Below are 11,260 nucleotides of genomic sequence, written 5' to 3'. Positions count from 1 at the left end.
GGCATGCCTCCATTTGTAATTAATTCTCAAAATGTTTATTTATTGTCAATGGAATTACACTGTTGTCTGTACAAAAAGTATCTTCTCTATAAGAGATGATGCATTATCTACTAATATAGCTGGTACTTCATTATTACTCTATAGTTCTTGTGAAGAACTTCCTCTGTGTCCTAATGTTCCCCACTCCTTGATAAATCAGGGATGTCCAGCTTTCAAGATCAAAACATTTAACTTTGTTATAAATCCAATGCATTATAAATAGCTTGTAAATAATTGAACACATTGACTGATTAATACAACAATGTAAACCAATGATACAGATACATTTATAGGTGGCTAGAACAAGGTTATAGGTGTGTAACTTCTTCCAACCTGCCTATTTAAATCTATGATATAAAACAATCATCCAAAGAGATTACTAGATAGGATATTATAATGATTATTAAATATTTATATTCTTCCATCATTTATGTGCATGCTGAAATTAAAAAGAAATTATTCCTGTCCCAAAGAGCTTCCAATCTAAATTAGACAATCATAGAATATGAAATTAATAGAGAAAGGCAGGAGGTAGAAAAAGGAATGATGAGTGCTAAAAGAAATTAAAAATAATACAAAGATAGCGTATAGCTATTAAATGGGATAAATTCTGATAATTTTAAATAATGACAGAGATAGAGGAAGAAGAAAGGAGCAGCCAGCAGAACAGTCATAGCACAGCAGTGGGACACAGGTGGAAAAGAAGGTAAAAGAATATTTATTGAGTTCAGCTGGTTGAAAATGGCCTTTCTGATGAAAGCAAATATTTTCAGGGGAAAATGTCACTTGGACTGGAATTTTCAGGTATTTCACTGAAAATCTGAAAACTAAAATTTTCCAGTAACTAATTCCCCACCCCAAAAAATAAATAAATACAATAAATAAAGATTGATTTTAAAACTAATTTTGTATTCAGGTTTTAGTTTTGTGTTTTAGTACGAAAATCTTAACCTTTTTATGAGAATTTAAAAAAAAAATCCAAATAATTATCATTTTTGCCTGGCATGAGTATTGAGGAGAAATATGAAAGTGAATTGTGTATAGAGAGAGGGCATTTTTCTAGGAATAGGAAACAGTGTACAGAAACTCCTCTTCTGCATGGTAAACTGCGTTTGGAAGGCTCAGGGCCAGATCCTGATCCCACTGAAGTTAATTGCAAAAGCTCTCAACTTATATGTTTATCCCCTGACTTTGAAATCCAGTGTCTTGTGTTATTTTCCCACTAAATATTAATTGGAAAAATAACTGGAAAATAATTTCCATAAATATTACAAACTAATGTGTGATCTTTTTACCACTTTCTTGATCTGTTTTGGCTGCAATTTAAAAATCAGAGAGCCAGAACTCCATCACCCTTACTCATGCTGACTAGTTCCTTTCCTAGCAAGTGGTCTGATTGAAATCAATAATGATACTGATTTCCGTAGGATCGCTGGGCAAGTAAACTACTGATCAGCATAAGGATGACAATGTGGCCCTAAATATCACCTTTTCTCACCTCCTTTATATTGCATGACAAATCCATCATATATTACCCCAGCAAACGTCTTCCTTCATACTTGCAAGCCATTAAGACCTTCGCACTCAAAACCAGCAAACAAAACTTAAGTATCAGGGTACTTTCTAGGGTTACTGGATCCTTTTCTAAACAGGAAAAGTTCTTCCATAATGCCAAAAGGACACATCACACTAATGGAGAAGACATATTTGTCATCTCCCACAGCAACTAGGGCTGTTGTTTTGAGGTAATGCCAAGCTGATGAAAGCAAAGACAAATGTTATAAAATGTAACATCAATGAAAAGGCTGAATCGTTTGTACCGGTGTGTAACTGCAAACCATGTGACAGCAACCAAAGAAGTATCCAGCCCTATATCGGGAACCACTAGTACAGTTTCCTTCTCATAGGAAGGATTATCCAATGGTTGGGGCACCTGCCTTAAATTCTGGAGACCTGCATTCAATCCCTTATTCTGCCACAGACTGTCTGTGTGACATTGCGTGAGTCATTTAGTCTCTCTCTACCTCAATTCCCATAAGTAAAAAGCACTTCCCTACCTTACAGGGTTTTGGGAGGCTAAATATATTAAAGATTATGAGGTGGTCACATGTTACCATGTTGTGGACCATGTAAGTACCTTTGATAAGCAGAGAATCAGTTAAGTCATAGGGCGCCACAAAAGCACAGGGGCCATACTAGTAGATCCCAGTGTAAGAGAGCAGCCTAAATTAGTAGCTGAGGCTTGTGAGGTAGCAGCTGTGATTCCCATACAAAACATCCTTTATTCCTCTTTTCATCTGTATGCACAAGCAAAGGAAGTGAACTACTATGGCAAACAATAAACCTGTACAACAGTGACCAACTACCGAGCATTCCCCTGGCCTAAGGAAATACACTGTTAATGGATGACACTGATTTTTGATGACAGATGAAAACGCCTCATTTCTGTGCTAGATTATGTTTACTGGTCACATGAGTTTTGTCATTGACTTTTTTCTCCTCAATACTATCAACAGCAATGGCATTGACCACAGCAAGGACTGACTTAGTTTCCTGTTAAAACAAATTCTATCCCGGATATGTTCATGGAAGTCCCATCACACTCAATATGAGTTGCACATGCATTTCCTGAGGAAATATTTTAGCCAAATAAAAAACTTTATTGGTCTACTTCAAATAAAAATTTTTGTTTGTGCGTTTCAGTATTCCTTTATGGTGTGTAAAAATAATCTCATAAAACCAGATTCAGAGGTGGATCTAAGACAGTGTAAGCAGTTCTCAGAAAACTTAAATTGTGTTTATCTTGGTGCCTAACTCACATCTTCTTTTGGTCTCCCCAATGTGTTGGTTATGTCTCTGGGTTGGTTATGTCTTAGGGTATGTCTATGCTGACGGCGGCAAAGTCGCCACCGCCAGATCGATCTTTCTGGATCGATTGAGCAGTCAGTGTAGACCTGCTCAATCCATCAGGAAGTCGATTGAGTAAAACCACCCCTCAAGTAGCATAGCACTGCATTGACGGGAACATAGTTCTCGTTGGCATGGTGCAGTGAAGACGGCGCACAGAAGGGAAGCACAGCAGTCGATGGGAGTTATGCAAGCTACTCTGCATAGTTTGCGTAACTCCCGTCGACTGCCGCCGAATCTCCAGATAAGTGTAGACCAGGGCTTAGATTTAGCAGTCCTTACTGATTCCCTCTTTGCCTGGGCATGTAAATCACACATTTGAGGAGTGCAACCAGATGGAAAAGAAGCTTGACTGAGTATAAGGGAGTCTAACCGTATGCAAAGGAGGCTAGAGTTTGTGTATGGGGGTCTAATTTACACATTGATTCTGAATTGCACTGAAATAATTACATTCAACAACACTGTCCTCATTGGAGGATTGGGAAAGCTGCAACTGGTTTCAGTTACTGTGACATCACCATCATGCTTCAGTTGGTCAGTCCTAAAAAAGCCCTTCTGCAACACCAGGGAATTCAAGATTGGATGTTTTAAAGTTTAAAATAAAAGAGGAAAACAAAAACAAAAACTTTTGAGGTTGTCTTCAAAGATTATATAGGAGCAATAAAAGCCATAATAATCCTTTATTATTATTCTTTTATTTTATTTTATTTTTGTATCTGTTCATGACAATACTATTAGCATTTCCACATGTGCATCTCCCTCTGTTGCAACCATTTTTGAATCTCCATCTGCATTTTCAACACCTTCACACTTGAACATCTTTAATAACTTCAGCTTACTGGTAGTAACTCTATACCTACCTGTTCCCTCCTAAAAATCTCAAAACAGCAACATGCAATTTTTATTTCGTTTTTCTGCCTATCTTAGTTTTCAAAATATCCCTGCAATCTCCCGCTCTAAGATCTCTTCTTTGTGGCTCTGTCGGACACAAGGATAAGACTTAAGCAAAAAAGACCAAAGGCTGTATTTTACCATATTATACTTATCAAGGGCCTGATCTTTCATGTTTTACTCAGGCACAATTGACTTAATTTGGAACTTTGCCTAAGTAATGATTGGAGGATTGGTAATATGATAAATTAAGCTTTTGAGACATCTGTGGCTGTTATGTGTTGATATATTTCTATCATCCAATAAGTGTGGCTATCCACACACACTAACACACATCCTTTTAATTTGTTATGGCAGATGCTATTTCCAGATGCTTAAGCTAATTTAATTCTATCATCTGAAAAAGACAGTGCGGTTACATCACAAAATAATTTTGCCCAATACATGTAAATTGCAAGCAAACTGGGAAGGAATAACATCACTCCCTGAAATTGTCATATACGTAGTCAACATGGAAGTATTTGACTACATGACATTTTAGAACTTTCTGTTAAATTAAAGCTCCAAATGCAAATTCGGTTATCATTATATGAATACTTGATACTCCCTTGAGTATTCTGAGTCCATAAACTAATGAATGAGACATAAATACTATATGCTAGTTTAGTCTGTGAAAATCTTGTTCTACCATTTTTTTATATTCTTTAACATGAAACTGTACTGTATTATTCAATTCAGAAACCTGAAAGTTCAGAAGCGTTTCTCAGCATGATTAAACTGTGAAACATGTTTGAAAATAATTGCTTCTGACAACTGCCATTAGACACATATTTGCAAATATATTTTATAATTCATTAGTGATGAGAAGTGCTTGCTATCTTTTGAACTTTTAGGCTTCTGGGGCGAGAAACATGAGAAAGTACAGTTTTGTCTCAAATTGACCACCATGTATAAAAAACAGAACAGAATGGAAATTAATTGTACAAAATGATGCAATAGCTACTGGCCAAACAAATTATGCTGTTGGGTTGTATGAAATTTGTATAAACACAAGACTGTTTGCATGTGCAAATGTGAGTTTATGTTAAGGTGACCAGACGGCAAGTGTGAAAAATTAGGACAAGAGGTGGGGGGTAATAGGCTTTTGTATAAGACAAGGCCTGAATATCAGGACTGTCCCTATAAAATCAGTACATCTAGTCACCCTAGTTTATATTCACCTCATGTGCGGATTTTTATAGGCACAAATTAGGTGGCCAGGAGATAAAATATGGACCTTGGCATGTTGTACCTTGAGTTGAGTAGATTACCTTTGAATCAACCATACGTGATTTGGGGGATGTTAGAAGAACTGAGAAGTTCCTCAACTGGCTCACAATGAAGCAGTCATCTGCACTACTGTTATAGGACCGGGGGACACACTTTTTTGTTTCTGTAGACTGAGCTTCTTATATAAAATGGAGTTCCTTGCATTCTTCCATTTCCCCATAAAAGCTTCTTATATACCTCTTTCCCATACCCGTCTAGTTCTGGAACTTGCTGCAACTCCCCACAGCCCCTCCCTCCTGCAAAGGACTCTGTGTGACTTCCATTCCCTCATCTACTCATTTCAGTGTCCCCCATTCTTCCTGCAATGGGGTACACAAACCCCGCTCTAGACAACAAGGGGTTAAAGAGCTGCTCTGGGCTGAGCCAAGTCAGGCCTGCCACACCTGCAAGAGATGCACAGACTGGAGGAGTTCAAAGGGAGCAGAACACCTCACTTGGGAGCAGACCAGGGAAGAGAAAGACCTTTACATTGCAGCTCCCGAGGGAAGGACTCGGAGAAGGCAGGATCTCTCCCATCAACAACTACCTGAAGGTCTCTCCTTGAGGGAAGGGTGGATGTGCTTCTGGTAGACTCTGAGAGGAAGGCATTTCCCCTCTCACACACTAACCTAGTTTATTGATGTTGATTCCCTGTGTTTTGTTTATGAACTACTCCTGAAGGGGAGCGACATGGAACTGACCTGGCTGGAGGGCCAAGGCACGAGAGGAGGCAGCTTCTGCCCCAAGAGGGAGAGAGCTTTGTGCCATGTCTGGTCACAAAGAGGTGGCAAGTGGTGCTCTGTTCCCCATCACATTTTCCTGTTACAGATTGCATGCTGTGGACAATAGCGGGGTGGTAGGAAGTGGCCCAGCGAAGTCAGCCTTAAGACACTCCTTAAGACCCTTTTGTTGCCCTTCAGGAGTGGTAGGTCCTGGGCTCCCCATCAACCCCGCCTATCCCCCCTATGTTGAAGCCCCTTGACCACTAAGCAATGCTACCTGTGGGCAAAGACCATCACACTTCCCCCTGCACACCAAGACCTTTATGTGCTCTCCATTCCCTCCAGGATCCCCTATTCTCTCATCTATGCTGTTTCATTTGCAAAGAATGAAGCTGAACGCAGGTTAAGTTGAACAAACAGAACTCTATAATCCCTGTGTACTGCTCCATCCATGCGCAACATTGTCCAACATTAAAAACAAATAACTGATGCATAGAGCCCCCATCTCAGTTCCTTATGGCCAGAGGCTGCTAGTATATAACTGAGTTAGAGTCTCATATTTATCACTGACTCAGCTGGTTAGTCTTTGAGATAGTTTGGTCTCCTCAACAGGTGACCACACCAGGAGTGACCTATTTCTGTTTCCCTGTCACCTGTCTCTGAGTCTAGCAAACTAACGCTACAGTCTTCTCCTTCCCTTTTGGGTTGGCTTCTGTCTCTGTTCTGTGATGATCTCTGTATCTCTGTAGGCTCTTTCTGGTTGTTGTGTCTCTTGTTCCTATGGATCACTTGTCTTTCTTGAGTAGTCAGCTCATATGACCTACTGTAGTCAGGCATGGACAGAACTTGGACAGAAAATGAATCATTCCTATAAAGTGCTGTATCTCTTTCACATCCACTGGAGCTGGTATATCTCTGACTGCACTGATCTCGTTGAGGGTATGCTTTCTGTCCTTGTGCCATGAGTAGATGCCCAATGTATGTCACCTCTTGCTGTCTGAGTCACATTTTTGGGGGGTTCAGTTTTATGTTCTTGTCCCTGCATTGCTGTAGATAAGCTTCTTATTTTCTGTTGTTGTCTTCGTGAGTTTCTTTTTCATTGCTTTCTTCACCTACAGTGAGAATATCACCTACAATTATTTTCACTAGGCAAGCCTTTCAGTGCTTGGGTGAGTTTTCTCAGGAGCATCTCTCCTGCTGGGCATATGCCCATTGACATGTACAGCCATCTGTAGCGACCAAATGGTGTTGCAAAGGTTGTCAGTGTACTCGACTCTTTATCTAGGCTTATGTGACAAAATCCATTCCTCCCATATCACAGATTGTAAAAATTCTGTCTTTGGAAAGTTCTGGCAATGTGTCACCAATTGTGGCAGTGGATAGTGTAATCTTTTCAATGGTCAGTTCAGTGCAAATTTGCAGATGCTTAATTTGCTTGATGGTTTGTTTACCATCCCTATGCTACTTACACAGGCTGTACTGGCCTCTATAGGTGCTGTGACACCCCTGCTTTACAGACATCTGAGCTCCTAGAGTACTAGATTACATGGTGCCACAGGAATTTTCCTTCAAGATAAGCACAGAGGTTCCACTGTGGTGTCTATTTCAAACCACAGCTTTCCTTCAAGCCACCCCTAGCCTTTGAAAAAATCCCCATATGCTTTTTAAATTGTCTTCATTGTCCATTGGACTTCCCTTTTGCTTCTTGAACAGCAGCTATACAATTCTGATTCTGCACCTTGATCAAATCCAGGGCTTCTATGGCTGTATTCCCCAAGTGGGATGTGTGGCACTTACCATCCACTACCACAAACTTCAGTTACTACTACCTGGGGTTTGTTTGGTTTTTGGCATGAGGTCACATTTTGCTATGTACTGAATTATGCACACATTGTAAATTATCAAATTATCAGAATGTTCCCATTCTCTGAAATGAATGTGTTGGAGTCCAAGTCACCCCAAGGAATCACATTGCAAGAGGCCTCTCTGTCCAGCTGAAATCACCCAGGTTGTTTCTCTATTAACATACATCATGCATAGAGGTTGATATTGTTCCTTGTTTCTTTCCTGTCCCTCTTACCTGAACCTGATATGCTCTCAGACTCTAGGAGAGAGTCATGATGTCATCATCACTGTCTGATGTGCCATTCCCCTCTTTTACAAGTCTGACTGGATCTTTCTGGGACCTTCCTTTGCTCGTGCACACACAGTTTAAATGGTTCAAGTTGCCATATCCCTTGCAATGGAGTCTTAGTAGAGGGCACTTCTCCTTTACCCGCTAATGCTGTCTCCCACAGTAAATGCTTCTCTCTAGGGGTATAGAACCCTGCCACATGCTCTCCTTTGTTATTGTCTCACTGCTGGGGGTGTTGTATCTTCTAGGGTTTTCATTCTTTCTCTTAAGGCTTCCACTGCACTCTCCGTGACTAAGCATCTGTCTGATGTGAGATTGCTGTCCTGGAGCAGAGATTGCTCCCACTTGTGGTGATCCCAAGTTCCACAGACTATCCTGCCCCGAATCAGGCATTTTGTCAAGTCCTCAAAATTCCATGTAACAGCCAGTGTGTGAAAGGCAGTAATGTAAGGGTCTGTCCCCTCCCCTTCAGATTGTCACTCCACAGTTTCATTCTGCTTAAGGAAGCAACAGGTACTCAGGGCTCCCAGGAACGCTGTGAGGACTGAGGCAGTGGTGAGACTCAAAGTGGTGAAGATCTCTCTGCCTTGTGCCCCAGTAAGATAAAATATGCATTTTACTTGCCTGCTGTTATTGTCCTCCTGCATGCCCAGGTCTGCGTACAATCCGAACTCCTCTTTCCACAAGGTCCATCACTGGGCTACTTCTGTGTCTGCAAAATCCAGGGTTTCTGATGAAGTTCCACAACTCACAGTGCCAGCTGCTGCACTTCAGAGAACTTACAGCTCTGCTGCTGCCACCATGTCTCGTGTTTCAGCTTGTGAAGCTGAAAGCAGGTTAAGTTGAACAAGAAGAACTTTATTAAATCCTGTGTATTCTTCTGTCTATGTCGCTGAGTTGGTTCCAGCCTTATTCCACCTGTTCCCTGTTCCCCTTGTGTCCCATCAGTAACAGTCCCTCCAAGGAGCATGGGTTCTCTGACTCCAGTTCACTGATCATGCTACGCATGTCAGTGTGCCTCATCCTTCCTTCTGTCAGCGGTTCTGTGTGCACCCCTCATGAACTGCCATGCCTGGTCTCCCATTCTCCCCTCCATGTCAGGGATTCAGTGTGTGTCCCTCTCCTCTCCACCCTCCCCCCCATTTCTTAATCTTCTTTCCTTTCTCCTTCAGGGTTTCAACATTTAAAAACTGTATTGGGAAGATGGATAAATGAGAGAAATTGTTCTGCGCGAACGTGTAATTGGTTGCCACCAACTAGTTATTTGATCTATAGACAATTACACAGATGATTGAAGCTGCTAGCTCTGTTTACCAGATTCCAGAGGCTCCAAGTGTCACCTCTTTCACCTTTCTAGTTTTCAGTTTTTTACCAGAATCAAGAGCGTTCTGCCTAGGGGTGCCTAAAACATTCCCTGAAATGTTGGAATTGGTCAGATGCAGCTTTCAAAAGTTACGATGTTACAACCAAATGGCGATGTGCCATCAAGGTATGCGTAAGGTCTTGCAAGCTTGCTCCAAAATATTTTCTGACAATGAACCCATCTGCTCCTAGATGTCAGTAAAGCATCATTCATGTGGCTTGTGAAGTACTGAAGTTTCTTAGTTGTAACCTGTTTGTAGCATACTGTTTATCCTAGCTGAGGATTTTTCTTTTCTCTTGTTGATGCTGATCTCTAGGCTACAGAATCCAACTGTATCCCAAGGAAGATCATTTATTTTCTCTTGTCTCATCACTACTCTTATCAAAGAGGCCCTTCCGCCCCAACAAATCACTTGTCTGTGCCGAGTCTACAGAGGCAAAATATCTAAATAATGCAGTATGTTGCTTTCTCATTCACTGTGTATTGTAAAAGTGAGGTAGTTTCTGCAGATAAAACTGGCAAAGCTATTTGATGGGCTTTATGAAAGATATCAAACTGATGATAACCATTACACTTGAAAATAAAAAAGTCGATCCCATTGCGTTCATTGTAAATGCTCATTCAACATGGCAGTTTTTGCCCTTCCTACTCTATTGTACACTAAATGAATTGCTTGATCCTCTTTGGCATATCAGAAAATAGAAAGGAGGGAGTGATAATTAAATAATTAATTGTAATACTGCATAGGTGTGACCAATGATGAAGTAATCTGTATTTGTCCAAAGTCTTTTTGGCCAAACAATGAAGTTCTTAAACTCTGTTTAACCTCATTTCCTTAGCATGAACAATCAGTAGAAACTCAAACCATTTCAGATTTCTTTGTGAAACTAATAACATGTGGATCTCTGTTTGGAATATTAAATCTCTCTGATGTCCTGTATGCACTGTCTTTTCTTGTCTGGATAACTACACAGTAGCTGTGTAAAAATGTCAAATTAATTGGATTTCAGGTTGTTCACAAAAGACTGCTGATAGCTCCCTTATGAATATGCCTTTGCAAATGTGTCTGGCTGTTGCATTTAATAAGCATAAGACGACATGCATTTTGCATATTAAAGCAACGTTTGTGTCTTTACGGGGAGGAAGATGGGCAAGGGAGGGGGACAAAGTGTGACTCAGGGGGGCAAAAGGCAGTAATTCCCAGACTTTCCAGGCCACCATGTGGCCCATGATAACTGACCTCATCTTTCCATTTTGACCCACATGGAGAACTGTGCAGATGAAGACATTGGGGTCACATTTCAGTATATGGTCTATATGCAGATTACATAAACTTGTGGAACACCTTGACAGAGGATGTTGTGAAGGCCAAGACTATAAGTTCATGGAGGATAGGTACATCAATGACTATTAGCCAGGATGGGCAGGGATGTAAAACCATGCTTTGAAGTGTCTTTAGCCTCTGTTTGCCAGAAGCTGGGAATGGGCGATAGGGGATGGAGCACAGGATGATCACCTGTTCTGTTCATTCCCTCTGAAGCACCCAGCATTGGCCACTGTCATAAGACAGTCTACTGGGCTAGATTGAAAACTGGTCTGACCCACTATGGCCATTTTTATGTTTCTGTATTCTTATTGGGGTAACCATGTTAGCAGCATTTGACTAACAAAGCATACTTAAACTGGTTTTTTGGAAAATTAGATTACCACACTTTCCCTGGTCAGTCTAGATAGAGCATAACTATGCTATAAACTTATTTACTAAACTATGCCATAGACTATGATCCAACCAGCTAAGGAAAAACTACATACAGCACCTTTCAAGCAAGCACTGTGTTTAAGCAGTGGCATACTGACGGGAGGGGTTGGGGGGCCATGCCCTTAGGTGCCAGCCTG

This window comes from Emydura macquarii, unplaced genomic scaffold (assembly GCF_026122565.2).
Source record: "Emydura macquarii macquarii isolate MOO-44397 ecotype Brisbane River unplaced genomic scaffold, CSIRO-AGI_Emac_v2 contig_2636, whole genome shotgun sequence".
Classification (NCBI taxonomy): domain Eukaryota; kingdom Metazoa; phylum Chordata; order Testudines; family Chelidae; genus Emydura; species Emydura macquarii.
This window is presented reverse-complemented; position numbering follows the sequence as displayed.